The sequence below is a fragment of the Meleagris gallopavo genome, chromosome 3 (genome assembly GCF_905368555.1).
Source record: "Meleagris gallopavo chromosome 3, MGAL_WU_HG_1.1, whole genome shotgun sequence".
Lineage (NCBI taxonomy): Eukaryota > Metazoa > Chordata > Aves > Galliformes > Phasianidae > Meleagris > Meleagris gallopavo.
This window is the reverse complement of record NC_139406.1, coordinates 60,698,784-60,713,300: the sequence shown is the minus strand read 5'-3', so window position 1 is coordinate 60,713,300 and position 14,517 is coordinate 60,698,784. Positions and strand designations below refer to the sequence as shown.

General features: G+C 44.6%; 1 long non-coding RNA gene across 1 annotated transcript; it reads right to left on the bottom strand.

The window, feature by feature from the left end:
* Positions 1-699: 699 nt before the first annotated feature.
* On the bottom strand, positions 700-14,516 carry LOC116216474 (uncharacterized). Its single transcript, XR_014882556.1, has 3 exons — positions 14,258-14,516; positions 9,431-9,531; positions 700-1,001 (listed from the first exon to the last, which is right to left on the bottom strand). It is a non-coding gene; the product is annotated as an uncharacterized LOC116216474 (long non-coding RNA).
* Between the last annotated feature and the right edge of the window lies 1 nt (position 14,517).

The window sequence follows — 14,517 nt, the reverse complement described above, 5'->3', positions numbered from 1 at the left end:
CATCATCCTCCCTAGTCCTGTGATGCAGCTATAATTCACTTCTGATCTTTGTCTGTTCTTTAGCCTACCACCACTTGCTGGAATCATAACCTCAAGCTGATTCAACAATTCCTGTTGGGTTGAACATTTCTCTTTCTGACTGATAGCTTCTTTAAAACTGTGCAATGATCCAAAATATCACAAACATGAAAAGCTGCCAGATTATTTAGTTCCTTTTTTATAGAAAGTTGAAGTACATCTAATCTTGGTTGTAACCTTCTGCTTCTGGTGAGTCTTGTATACTTGCAGCAGCACCTCCACATGAGTGCCCTTAGGGTGTCCTTGATCCATCTTCCACAGTTTGGACCCATCTTCCACCAGTAACTGTTTATAATGCAGCTGTACACAAAACTTTTTTCAGTATTGTTTCAAAGAGGCAAATCCTTGGGCAGCCTAGGAAGAGGTTCCCAGCACAGATCACTGCTTGCAGCTGTGGCCTTGGCCATGCCATGCCACTGCTCTGTGGAGCCCCTGGACATGTATGAATTCACTCTCATTTCTGAGCTACAGTTCTCTGCATTGCTCCCCTGCACAGCCCCAGTACAAGGCCCAACTGCCAGTGAGAAAGTTAGCTGCTTCCCCTCACTATGAGCAACTTTCATGTAAAGTAAAATCCTCTTAAAAATAAAAGAACAAAGACAACAATTACTTGCCATTAGAGTCAGTGTTTTTCTCATTGTAATTGAGCTGTACGAACAGTGTGTTTTTCTTTTGCTCTGGTATTCCCCTGTGAGGACATAAGTACACACTCAAGGTTCCTAATTCCACTCCATCTGTCATAGTAAGCACTGAGACTCAAAAACCTTTATAGGGTGAGGCTCGGTCCTTGCTGCTGCCGCAGCTGTTCTGTCTTCTGTTTGCTCTGTCATTTGTTTTCTCGCACCAATCCTTGCAGACGGGTTGGTTTGTTTAACTACACACAGGTCAATGTCTGAACAGCTCACCTAGAAGCACCAGCCAGACTGAAAGAGAAAACAAGGAAAAGTCAGGTGATGATGACATGATGCTTTAATGCAGAACAACATCAGCAGTCTGGTACACAGACTGAGGACAGACCCTTTGTATTTGTAGAGATGATGTGTTCTCCGCCCATATATGAGGTACCACTTAGTTTCCCACCGAGATGGGAAAAATATCACTTGTGAGGTCACCATTGCTTCTGCCTGCTTGCTGTCCCTGATTTCATTCTTTGTCACCTCATCTATTTGCATACCATCACCTTTCTTCCCTCTGCTCCTTTTTCCCCATAGCAACTCTGCCTCCATACATCCTACTTCACTTCCCACACCAAGAAGCTGCGCAGCAGTGCAGGCTGAACTTTAGAAGAAAACATTGCAAAGACAAAGAAGTTGTTAGCTGGTGTAGATTTGCAGTGAACTTTCTAGCAAAAGCTGGAAGAAAAACAGACAGAAACCACGGACAAAGGGAATAAAAGAAAATAAGGTTTTACAGTAGGGAGCAGAAAGCAAGTTACAAGAGGTGAACTTCCATGAAGGACTGTCTGTTCAGCAGACCAGATGATATACACTGGGGCTGGTTCGATCCCCCTCAACCACACACAAGCAAGATTATCCTGTGTACATCAAGGAATTAAATCAGCAATTACATGTCATAAGAAAAGCTTACTGTGACATGGCATTTGCTTGCACTAAATCTGGTTTTACGATGAGGTTCCTGTCTTGGGCACACAAATTCCCTTTTTTTTTTTTTTCAGAGCTGTGCACCTGAAGGAATGGTAAAATTTGTCCTCAGGGAGCTAGCTAATTATTAATATTTCTTACGACATTGGCATTTTACAAGGTAAAGGTATTGAATTTGCTTTCCTTAGGAAAGGTAAACATGGGCATTTTAATGCACATATTGCATAAAAGGGAGCATTTAGATGCTTTATTGAACTCCCAGAACCTTGTTGACAGATTTCACCTTGGGATCCTTGTCTAACTCCATTGTGTTTCCAAGAGAAAATCCTCCTTTCCAAAGCACCACCATCAGACTCTCATGCCAACACCCAAAGCAGCACACGTAGACAAGAGCAGATGTTGCCTTTCTCATAGCCACTGCTTTAATCTGATTCCAGTTGGTTGTACTTCTTATCTCACTGGATGCTTTCACTTTCAATCTTGACAGTGTTACGAGCAAATCTAGATCAAATTTTGCAGAATTTGAATCTCCCACAGAGGGATATTGAGGTGGGCTGCTCAGTTTCCCAAGTGTAGAAACAGACATGTTTCCAAGTCTTGGTTGTTGTTAAATAGTGGTCATTAGCAGCCTAATCCTGAGACATGGTGAATACCAATGAGCTGACAGGATGAAGGTACTGCCAGGCTTGAGGCATTTCAGGTTGTGCAAGCACCTAGCATAGTACCTAGCCAGAAGTAGCTCTCAGTGCAGTAGATACAGTTCTTTTCCTGAAATGGCAAGTTGTAAGCCATTAAGCATGGGGTCTACAGCCTAGACAGCAGTCATTTTCTCTTCCTCCTTCCAAAAAGTTGGAGTCAAACTTGTTATGCTTTTATCATATTCCCCTATGCAGCTGCTGAGGCATATTGTGCTGCTGTTAGACATCTGAGTCTGTTCTCTGTTAAGTTCTGGGTTAGTTAGATCAGAGTTTCCACTGCTCTGCACTTTTTATTACTGGACAAACTGTAAAGTTCACGCATTCACACCACAAGCCTGTTTAATTTTTGCATACGAAGTAGAACCCTTTGTTTGCATTCAGAATTCCCTGTGCTTTGAGCTATTTGGCCCATGAAACACTGGCTATAACATGTAACTTTCAACCTCCACAAGCAGAATTAACTACAGTAATGGAAGCCTTTATATTCTTCAAATTTGTAGTAAAATACTTTAAAATAATAAAATATTTTGTATTTTTTCCATTAAGATTTAATCTCCATTCACATTTATAAAAGTATAAGCAAAAGTAGACTTAAGGCTTTACTTAGGGCATCTAACTTACCACCTCCTTAATTTTTGCATGCTGTAGTGATTAAAATGAAGATATCTAAGTTGAAATTGAGTCAATTTACCAAAGTTACAACTTAAGAAATCATCTCACTTAGGAAACAAATTTATTTAGCAAAGTGGAGCTTTTGCTGTTGTTCTTCTCCTTGTTCATTTTCTGTGGTTGTCGTTTTGGGGAACAAGAAAGTCCCTGTGTCAGATGTTTCCCATGACTTACCAGGAAGTACCAAGGATGAGGCAATAGTCTTTCCAGAAATACATCTCAAAACACATCACAAGTTATTGGAGGTGATGTTCTTTCCTTAAGACTGGAATTAGTGTATAAAAGTCTTTAAAAGTAAAGAATAAGAGTTTTGAGTTGGCAAGTGTAGAAGACTATAAGGAATCAAAGTGGAGGTAATTAATAGAGTTTATATGCAAAAAATCTTCTTTGTGTGTACCTAAAGCAGAAGAGCTGTTGCTTAATACTCGCTCTTCATTACCGCAGACAGTTTTGTTCAGCCCCAGCAGGAAGAACAGAGTGGGTGCCCACAGTTCTGACTGTTGTGCATGGATGTGTTCTGGACAAAGCGTTTCGAACACCAGTAGCTGCCCAGATCTGAGGTAGTGGCTTTGCTAGTGGGAACCACTGGGATTTTAGGAGAAATCTTTCTGCACACATGCTGGGAGACAGCTGCTATTGGATGTGTTTGGAGTCCTACAAAGTGACCGAGGCACAATATTAAGGGTAGGGATTAAGTCAACTTAAAGTTAAGTTAAGCCAATGTTAAAAATACCATTCTGTACTTCAGATTATTATCAGAGAGTATCTGTTTCTAAAGGGTTATTTGGGGAAACTGTCCATGGACTCTCTTATGTCAAGACTTGAAAAGCAGGGTTTGGGGCACACTTAGATATCCGCTATTTGCTTCTCCATCTTACTTGGACAGCTGCAGTAAAAAGGCCTGCAAAAAGGAGAGGGGATGGCAGAGGCTCACAAGAAGCTGCTTTGGTTGTGTTCCCATACCAGAGTGCCCACTTGCATCTCCTTCATTCACACCCATGCCATTGCTTCTCTGTGCGTGAGACTGGGACTTGATACTTTCCATCATGTTTTTCCTTCATGGATATTAGCGCATCAGAGAGCCAGGGAAGAGCTTTAAGGGCTGAATGGGGAATAACACTCTTGGGATGGGTAGCTGGCTTCAATCCAAATATTCTTTGATCTGCAAGTTGTTACAAAACCAGCTGAAATTCTCAGCTCTGCTGACCCACATACAAAAAGATAAGCTCTCAGCTGCTTTTTCTCAGATTCTCATTTTTTTCAATCAGTTCCTGCTAGTTCACATGCTTCTTGAAATGAGGCACCAACACACACTGCTCTTGCTGCAAGTGCCTCTGTGTTATGTTATCTCACCTGCAACTCTTTTGTATTAATTCTTCAAAAGACTTTGTTTTTCATTAACAATATGACATGACTGACTCATGATCAGTGCATGATTCACTGCATACCCTGATTCTTTCTGTAAAATGGTTCTGATAAATGTATTCTCTTACCTTGTGATTGTAGGACCAAAGCATTGTATCTGCTGATTTCTAGACTTGCTTATTTCACAGCTTGTCAAGTTCATTGTGAACTACAAATTTCTCCCTCAAAGTGCTTGCAACAGCTTAGTATGTCCCCAACTTTAATAAATATAATCTTGCACGTAGCTGATGAGCAGACTGAGGACAGATGCCTGCATAACCTCATTTTGTAGGCTTTTGCAGTTTGGTGCTGACCAGCTGCTCCGCATGGTTACATAAGTGTGCTATAACTGTAGCTTTCTGAGCTAGGACAGCAGTATCTGATCTGTGTGTTGTTTGCTAGCTTGATTATAAAGTGTCATGTGAGAGGGTGCCAGAACTCATGAATGTCCAGATAAAATAGCTTCTTTTCATGTATGTGAACCATACATAAAAATGTATGAGCCAAATTTAGACAGAAGTAATTCCTTATAGGATGTCTTACTTCTGTATCAACAGTGTATCTCCCAAACTTTCTACTTTTTAGCCAGCTTTCTCCCATTGCACTCATTTACCAGAAGGTATCTTTTAATGCGTGTAATGAATTTGGTGGTAATGAAGGACCTTAGTATGATTTTATTTGAAATCCTCCCCTTAAAATTACAGCCACTGAGTCTTCCTTACACAGCTGTCTATGGCAGTCAGATCACAGTGGGACCTTTGCTTTGCTTTCTCCTCACTCCTGCTTTGTTGCCGTTGTTTGAGCAGATTCCTCCTGGCTTCTGGACCTCAGAGCAGGCACTCATGTTCTCAGAGTCCAATATTCCTCAAGAAGTAACAATATCAGTGTGTGCCTTGCGCACAACTCTACCCCATCTACTGTGTGAATGAGCCCAAGTGTGAAGCCAAAGCTTCACATGCAGTGTGTCTTGCTCATTGGCTCAGTTGTCTGCAATCATCTGGGATGTTCAGCACTCAAACTCTCTGTTTTTCTTTATTGGAGTAGTCTGATAAAAGGCAACAGAGTGACACTGCAGTTGTACCCTAATGCATCATCTGCTCAGCGGCACTTCTGGCATCAGAGGGCTCCTTAGTGAGCTGCTGCTGACACCTACTGCCAGAACCAGCCCAGCAAAGCTCAACAAGAGAGAGTTTCGGCCCTGTCCCGCATGGTTAATGGCATGTGGTTTTGGCTTCAGGCTGTCAGCGTTGTGCTTAAAGGCATAAATACCACCGATAATTTTATGGAAATAACACAGATTAGAAATTACAAAATCTCTGGGACAAAATCGTATTTTGTTTTTCTGGTAGAATTAGAGAAGGAAAAGAATTAATTGAAAATCATTACACATTGTTCTTCCACATTACATTTGTTCTACCATGATGCGAGCAAATGATTTTACTGCCTGGAGTAAATCAATTCTCCATCCTAATGGCTGCTGATGGGGTCCACCTAAGTGGGAAAAGAATGGTAGCCCAGGAGTTGTCTGGGCTTACTGACAGGGCTTTAAGCTAGATTTCAGATGGGAAATGTGTGATATCGAGTCTGCTCTTGACAAGGTGTGGGATAACACGGCCAAGCTGGATATACTAGGTCTAACCAGCTTCCAGCTCTTCAGGGAGTTAGTCAACAAAAACCCCTGGGAATCTGTCCTCAAGGACAAGGGAGCAGAGCAGAGCTGGCAGACCTTTCCTTAGTGCACAAGAAATCTTCATCCTCCAGTGTAGAAAGTCAGGAAAGGAAAGCAAGAGACTGGCATGGCTGGACAGGGCCTGCTGGTCAAACTGGAGAGCAAGAAGAAAAAGCAGTGGAAACATAAGAGGAGTACAGGGATGCTGCTGAGCTATGCAGGGATGGAGTCAGGAAGACCAAGGCTCAACTGGAACAGGACATGGCAACGGGTGCAAAGAAGGCTTCTACATGTACATCAATCAGAAGAGTAAAGACCAGAAGAGTGCACTCCTCCTAGTGAGCAATACAGACAGGCTGGTGACAAAGGACAGAGAGGGCTGAGGTATTCAACAATTTTTTTTGCCCCAGTCTTCACTAGTGACTGCTCTACACATCAAGCAGACAGTTTGGAAGGTGGGAGCTGGGGGAGCATTGCCCCTCCTGATGTAAGGGAAGATCAGGTTCATGACTGACTAAGGAACCAGAACATCCATAAGTCTTTGGGTCCTGATGAGATGCATCCCAGAGTCCTGAAGAAATTGGCTGACACAGTCAATAAGCTGACCTCAGTGATATTTGAGAAGTCACAGTGGTCAGGTGAAGTTCCTGGTGACTGCAAAAAAGGCAGTGTAGCACTCATGAACCTCTTGAGGTTCAATAAATGCAAGTGCAAGGTAATGCACTTGGGTTGTGGTAACCTGCACTATCAGTACAAGCTAGGGGATATAAGGATGGAGCACAGCCCTGCTGAATAGGGCTTGGGGGTACTGGTGGGTGGCAAGCTGGACATGAACCAACAATGTGCCTTCACAGCCCAGAAAACCCACTATATCCTGGGCCGCATCCAAAGAAGTGTAGCCAGCAGTTTGAGGAAGGTAATTGTGCTCCTCTACTCTGTGCTGGTGAGGCCTCACCTGGAGTACTGCATCCAGATATGGAGTCCTCAGTACAGGAGAGACATAGACCTGTTGGAGCACATCCAGAGGAGGGTCACAAAAATGATCCAAGGGATGGAACACCTCTCCTGTGTGGACAGGCTGAGAGAGCTGGGGCTGCTTGGCCTAGAGAAGGGAAGGCTCTGGAGATTTGATAGCAACCTTTCAGTATTTAAAGGGTGCTATAAGAAGGAAGGAGACAGAATTTTTAACAGGGTCTGTGGTGACAGAACAAGGGGGAAGGGTTTCAAGCATAAAAAGAAGGGAGATTTAGAGTGCATATAAGGAAGAGGTTTTTTACAATGAGGGCAGTGAGGCACTGGAACAAGTTGCCCAGAAAGCATCACAGAATCATAGAATGGCTCGGGTTGAAAGGGACCCCAAAGATCAAGTTCCAAGCCCTTGCCATGGAAAGGGCCACCAACCTCCATTAGATCAAAGCATTAGACCAAGTTGCCCAGGGCCCCATCCAACCTGGTCTTGAATACCTCCAGGGACAGAGCACCCACAGCATCTCTGGGCAGCCTGTTCCAGCACCTCACCACTCTCTGTGTGAAGAAATTCCCCCTAACATCCAAAGATGGTGGACGCTCTGTCCTTGCTGACATTCAAGGTCAGGCTGGGTGAGGCTCTGAACAACCTGGTGTAGCTGTAGGTGTCCCTGTTCATTGCAGGGGAGTTGGACTAGATGGGCTTTAAAAATCCCTTCTAACTCAAAAGATTCTATGATTCCATGAATGCCAAATGTCAAAGAGCTGTTATTTTTTAATAGGCAATACATCTTCATTCTTACTGAGAATGGCCTTACATCAGATTCAAGCAAAGTTTCACCTCAAAGCAATTCCTACACAGTATTGGGTTACATTTCTTTGTTTTTGCAAACTTCCTTTTTCAAGAACTTTAGGCATGTAAAATGGACTAAGAATCTTTTTAGATGCCTACTTCTATCTATCTATCATACACCTTTTATTGCCAGCTATTGCTGCTAGTGCTAAGGGTGTCTATGCCTGTGAGTTGCTAAAGATAAGTGCAATAAACCAGTCCAAAGGGTGCCTCTAGTTTATATTTCAGCTGTAATAACATGTAGGTTAAAATCCTCAGGATAAATCTGGGGACACAGTGGTTTCGATTCTACATTTCCACCCAGCTCATTCCCTCCCATCATTCCATTCTTGAATACAAGGTTCTCTTGTGTGTCTTCAAATCTGAAAATACAAGCTCTTTGCCTCTCAAATACTTCAAAATTTAAGCACAATCACAAGTCAGCATCAGTGCCCTGTATGCTCTGTAAGAAGCATTCCTTGTCTGTGCCATTAATTTATATCCTCGGCTTGAGAATTCATCTGTACTGGATATGGCTGCTCGTTCGTCTCTTCTAAACTGAGCATTTGCAGAGAATTCCACTAAGGAGCAGGCACATGATCAGGACATACAGAGACTGAAGTACACCTTTAAAGGCTGCTGAGATCAGTGACTGCATGCTCTGTGAACATACAAATCAATACGGCAGTGAGTGCGTTAGTTGCTCAACCTATTTTATTTTGAGGCATTTATCTCTTAGTATAATGGGATTGCACCATTATAACTAATACTCTAATACTGCCAATTTGTATTTGACAGAGTGCTATGGAAAGCAGATAAATATTCACAGTAAGTGCCACTGAGATTTCTGTGTAATCAGGTTACACATCTAAGCTAATAACACTTACATTCTCCTCTTTTTTAATGGCTGACTGCCCTAAAGATCGATTTCTATTGATGGTTGCAGGACATTGCCAGTTCTGATGAATCAATTTTGTTAATTGTCTCCTCTAATGCTAGCAATGAGTCTCAAAGAGATAATTCAGGATAAAAAATGCAGAGCCCTAATTTTGAGAAGGAGTTTGCGTGTGAAATCAATTAAATTGGCTTGCAAGATGGGGCCTAGGAACCACATTTTGATCCAAGAAGCAAAATAAAAACCTAGGTTAAAAAAAAAAGAAAAAAAGAAAAGCAAATGAGCAAAACAGAGCAGCCATTGAGCAGCTTGTCTTGCATGCAGAGGTTGTTCCTGCTCTGAACGGAAAGGGAAGGAAGGAGGCAGCTGGAGCCTTGCTCCAACTGGGCCAGGCTGTACCTGCACAAACACCAGCAATTTTGACTTTGCATCAGCAAAGTCTTTAATGGGTAATTGGGTAGCTGTAATTAGCAGTAGAATTAGAATGTCTGTCTCGTACTTCCTTTTGGCACGTTGTTTTTATGCTTGCTTTTTGCTAATACATACCTAGCTCATTTTGAGCAGCCTAGACTTGGCTTTGTATACAGGAATGCCATGGTGTTCACAAGGTGCACCTACCAGTGCAGGAAGGCCAGAACCTGTTGCAGTGGCAGCAGCTCAAGCTGTGTCCAGGTAGAAGCACAGAAGAAGAGTTTTTCAGTTTGGAAGCCATCAGGAGGCTGTAGAAGAGGGATATGGAGGATGTCGTGTTGGATGAATCCAGGTCAGGCGTTACCAACCCAATCCCACACAAAAAGTCAGATGCTGTTTCTAAACATCATCAGCTTGCCACTAATTACCCCAAACCTTGATGAAGGCTGACCTGAAGCTGCTCACTGGTGATTCCTGTCCTTCTGGAGCACTTTGCTTGGCTGCACCTTGCGGACAAAGACATGGGCCTGGGCTGTGGCACACTTCTGGCACACTGCAGTGAACTTGGCTGCTTATGCTCTGGTTATTGGTGTTAACCTGCCACAAGCAATTGCAGCAAAGTACAGGTAGTCCAGGCTTGGAATGTAGAATTGGCTTAAAGAGAGTGATAAAAATAAGGTGTTTTGAGCTGCTCCATGTCATGAGGCACCACCAGACTGTTAGCTGTTCTCTATCCATAACACAGGGTATGGAGAGCACTCAGCTTTGTACACAGTTGAGGCTGATGGCTGATGACAATTTTCACTTCTGACAAAATAGAGTATCTTCTATTTCATCATCATCCTCAACACATTGCCCAAACCTTTTATTTATATTTAGCTAGAAATCCCTTCACAGGACACTTCTGCCATTGCTCTTCTAAAGGCTCTCACAGAAACAAGTCCCTCTGGGAAGTAACTGCTTCCCTCTAGGGATAAGCCCTTCCTGAGGGTGTAGGATGAGGAAGAGAGAGAACAGCTTGGATGAAGATCATACTTAACATTTAAAAATTACATCCTCAGCCTGAAGTGGTTGCCTGGATATTGTTGCTGGCAGTGCATCATCTGCAAAGTACCATGGGTTCAGATAAATCCTGTTGTTGAAGTAATCGCTCTTCTGAGCCATTGTAAATAGATATAACTTTGTGACAATGGTGATCACCTAACATATGAAAGTAATCCTCCTCCACCTGACTGTGATGCTGCTGTTCACTTTGCCTGTGAAAATGCTGTGGTTGTTGCTGTGATCTCTGATAGGATTCAGTGCTACACTTCCAAAGGATATCTAATGACAGATACTGTATTTCATGAGTTCTCCTCTAAAACTGCTCAAAGGTTTAGTTACTTGCATTATATGTATTCAGTCATACAAAACAAAACTTCCCTATCCTGTTTGCTAAATACAGCATACACTGCTTGTAAACAAATTTGTATTTAATCTGCATAAATCGTTAGCTTGCCAAACCATTGTGATTATTATCAAAGATTCTGTGATGAAAATTTATAGCTGCAGAAATCAGCTGGGCAATCAATCTTGATGAAGTCAGTGTATAGCTAGAATACTTACAGACAGCATTAATCTAAAACACGTTAGTTAGGATCAAGTCACCATAAAACCTGGATTCTTCTATTGAATAATATTTGTCTGCAAAGTTCATGCAGGGAGGAAGAAATGAGAAACACTTTTGACTTTACAGTCATAATTTTTCAAGCACTTTCATAAAAACATCTGGTTAGAGAAGTAAATAAAACATCAAAACTTCTGTCAGTTTTGACAATAAAAGCTAATTATTCCACTGGATTGCTACTTATTATTTAATAGCAAATACTAGTAAGCAATGACAAAGTGTCTACTCCAGAGGCTGCTGATGTTATGGAAAAGCTCTTAGACATTCCCTCAAAATGTGGGCTGGGTCACAACAGGATTGTCACTTTCTGACACCTGCTGAATGATCTTCATTCTCCATGGCTCCCATACAACTTCACAGTGGACAGAAGCTTTCCTATTTGCATCTGCATTCCTGTATCTCACAGGGAAGGCTATGGAATGAGTGAGCACAGACTGCTGATGTATTCCCAGGCACAAGGCACATGGCAGGATTATGTAGTTTGCGATGCTGCTACCCTACTGTCATGCACATAAATAACAGTTAGTAGCAAGCAAGAATGAAAATCTGTCTCATAAATTTTACCATCTCTTCCAGCCTGTCCCAGATTTTGAAAGATCAGAAAACAGATTATACTGTGGAATATATATCTTTACACCCAAATATATATTTTCTATGCTTGACAAATTATTGTAACTGAGAGGGAATGAACATGCTCAGCTCCACCGACTTGGCTGGAAGGTGGAAGTGCTCAGTCTGTCACAGGGCCAGGCCTGGAGACATCTTTTATCTTAAAGCCTGTGACAAAGCACACAAACAGAATATTTCTGTATGCATTAATCATCTACATACTTACAATTTAAATGTCTGTTGCATAAATTACTTTTAATGGATTAATGAAAGTGAAGCCCACTGTTTGCACTGGGAAGTGCAAGCAAAATATATTTTTATTATTTCTATGCTGTCTAATTTTAAAACAGAATAACCAAGCCCCTGGGATGCTCATCAGTTGTTCGCTTTGTAGCACTGAGGTAACAGAGGAGGAAAGCAGGAGGAAGGAAACCCTAATCATTCTTGTGCTTTTATTTGTGCGATTGGGTGGCTCTGGTACTTGGCAATGCTGTCGAGTGTGGCAAACTTAGCAAGGTGCTGTCTTGTCTTCCAGAATGTCCAGTTTTGTTTTCCTTTGTAGAAAAGATAAATCCCTTTCAGGAATGGTTATGAGAGAACTTAAAAGCCCAAAGTAACCCCTCTTGAGATCACTACATGGATGTGCTGCCAGCTGCAGTAATTAGACTGGAAATTCTGAGCACTTTTTCCTCTGACTTTTGTCAGAAACTTTAAATAGAATAAAATAGCCTGATCATTTCAGGGCTAACCAGAAGTTAAGGCATATTATTAAGGGCATTGTTTAAATGCCTCTTCAACACCAACAAGCATGGGGAGTTAACACCTCTCTAGGAAGCCTGTTCCACTGTTTGACCACCCTCAGTAAAAAAATGATTCCTAATACCCGGTCTGATGCTCTTCTGGCACAGATCTGTGCATTCCCACACTGCCATCAGTTCCCAGAAGCAGAGCCCAGCACCTCCCTCTGCTTCTCCCTTCAGGGAGCAGTGAGGCCTTCTCTCCCCCAGCCTGCACAACACAATGCCATCAACCTCCCCTCACAGGACATGCTTTCAGCACTGTTAGCTGCTTTGTTGCCCTCCTCTGCATGCTTTCAAGGATGTTAACATCTTCCTTATATTGGAGAAACCAGAACTGCATGCAATATTCCAGGTCAGGCCCACCAATGCTAAAAGAAGTGGGACAGTCACCTCTTTTGGCCGGCTGGCTATTCTGTGCTTAATGCACCCCAAAATGTGGTTTTCCCTTATAGCTGCCAGAGCACGCTGCTGGTTCACATTGAGCTGCTGACACCAACACTCCAGGTCCCTTTCTGCTTTCTTGCCAGTTGTCTCCCAGCCTGTGCACATTTCAGATGGCTACTGCAGATAAGGGCTGCGCCAGTCATGCTCCCTCGTTATCAGCATGGTGACATCAGCAGGAGGGATCACTGGTGCTAATGCCTCACCTTGAGGCCTCCCATGTACTGCCTGTGTGCTATCAGCAACCAGCAGCTGAGCCACACCTCTGTGTCCTCTGCTCACCCCTGGGGTAGCGCATGGCCTAGTTGTGGGGACAGCAAGCCCCACTGGGGTGGGGGAGCCCCAGCAGCCCCAGGGCAAAAAGTGGGACAAGTGACACCCCATCAGGCCTGGCTCTGCTGCCTCATACAACCCAGGTGCAAGGCAGTGTCTGCCTGCCATGCTTGCAGAGGATTTGGCTGAGGGGGACAGGCAGCTCCGGAGATGATCGTTGGAAACCTCCACAGCTGGAAAGCCCTTGGGACTCACCCCCTATATTGGGTTTACGTGGCAAAGTTTTGGTCGTGATGGGGCTGCATGGTTGGCCTCTGGGAGCAGGGCCCAGCACTGCTCCGTGTCAGATCAGAGCCAGCTCCAGCTGCTCCAGAAGGCACCTGCCACTGCCAGAGCTGAGCCATGAGTGATGTTGGGTGCGCTCTGGGAAAGCAGATTTAAGGAAGGGAAACACTGCTGGGCAACAGCAGCTGGGAGAAATAGGAGAGAAACAGCCCTGCGACCATCAAAGTCAGTGCAGGAGGAGGGCAGGAGGTGGTCCAGGCACAGACCAGAAGTTCCCTGCAGCCCAAGAGAGGCCCATGGTGGAGAAAGTTGTCCCCCTGCAGCCCATGGACACCATGCAGAGAAGTGCTCCAGGGAGCCATGGAAGAGCCCAGGGGGCAGCAGTGCATGTGGCTGAAGGAGCCACAGCCAACGGAGACCCCCAGCAGGAGCCACGGGGCCTTTTGCTGCAACAGTGCATGCCTGAAGGCTGGGCCCCACAGTACAGACCCACATTGGAGAGGTGCTGGGAGAGCTGCAGTCTGTGGGAAGCCCATGGGGGAATCAGCTGGGGAAGGATGGCATCTCATGGGAGGCACCCACATGCAGCAGGGGCAGAGACTGACTGTGGAGGAGTGGCTATCCCTATTTTCCTGTGCTGCTCAGAGGTAGAACAGGGTGGAAGAGAAGGAAGGTGGTTTTAGTTTGCTTTTGGTTCTCACTACTGTACTCTGTTAGTCATAGATAATAAATTGCATTGCTCTCCTATGCTGTGCGTTCAGCCCATGCCAATAAGCAGTGAGTGATCTCAACCCACGAGCCCTTTCTCACAGTACGTTCTCCCCCCGTTCCTATGAGGGCAGTGACCACAGCGCAGCGGAGCTGAGCAGCTCAGGACGTGACACGACCACAGTGCTGCCCGCAGCGGTGAGCGAGGGCCGCGTCCAGCCGCCCCGTCTGCCCCTCGCCGTCAGCCCGCACCTGCTGGAGCCGAGGGCGACCGGTGCTGAGGGGAGGTGACGCGTGGCCGCCACCCCGATCCCGGCACGTAGCCCGGAAGCGCAACGACTGCCTGCAAAACCGCCGACCCGCGCTCTTTTCGACGCCGACCTCCTCGGCCCACCCGGGACGGACTACCCGTCCCAGCAGCCCCGCGGGGCGGTGCAGCGGGCTCGGCTCGCTCCGCCCCACGCTCGCCCTGTCCCGCCGCGCTGCACGACGGTCCTCATAGTCCGCGCTCC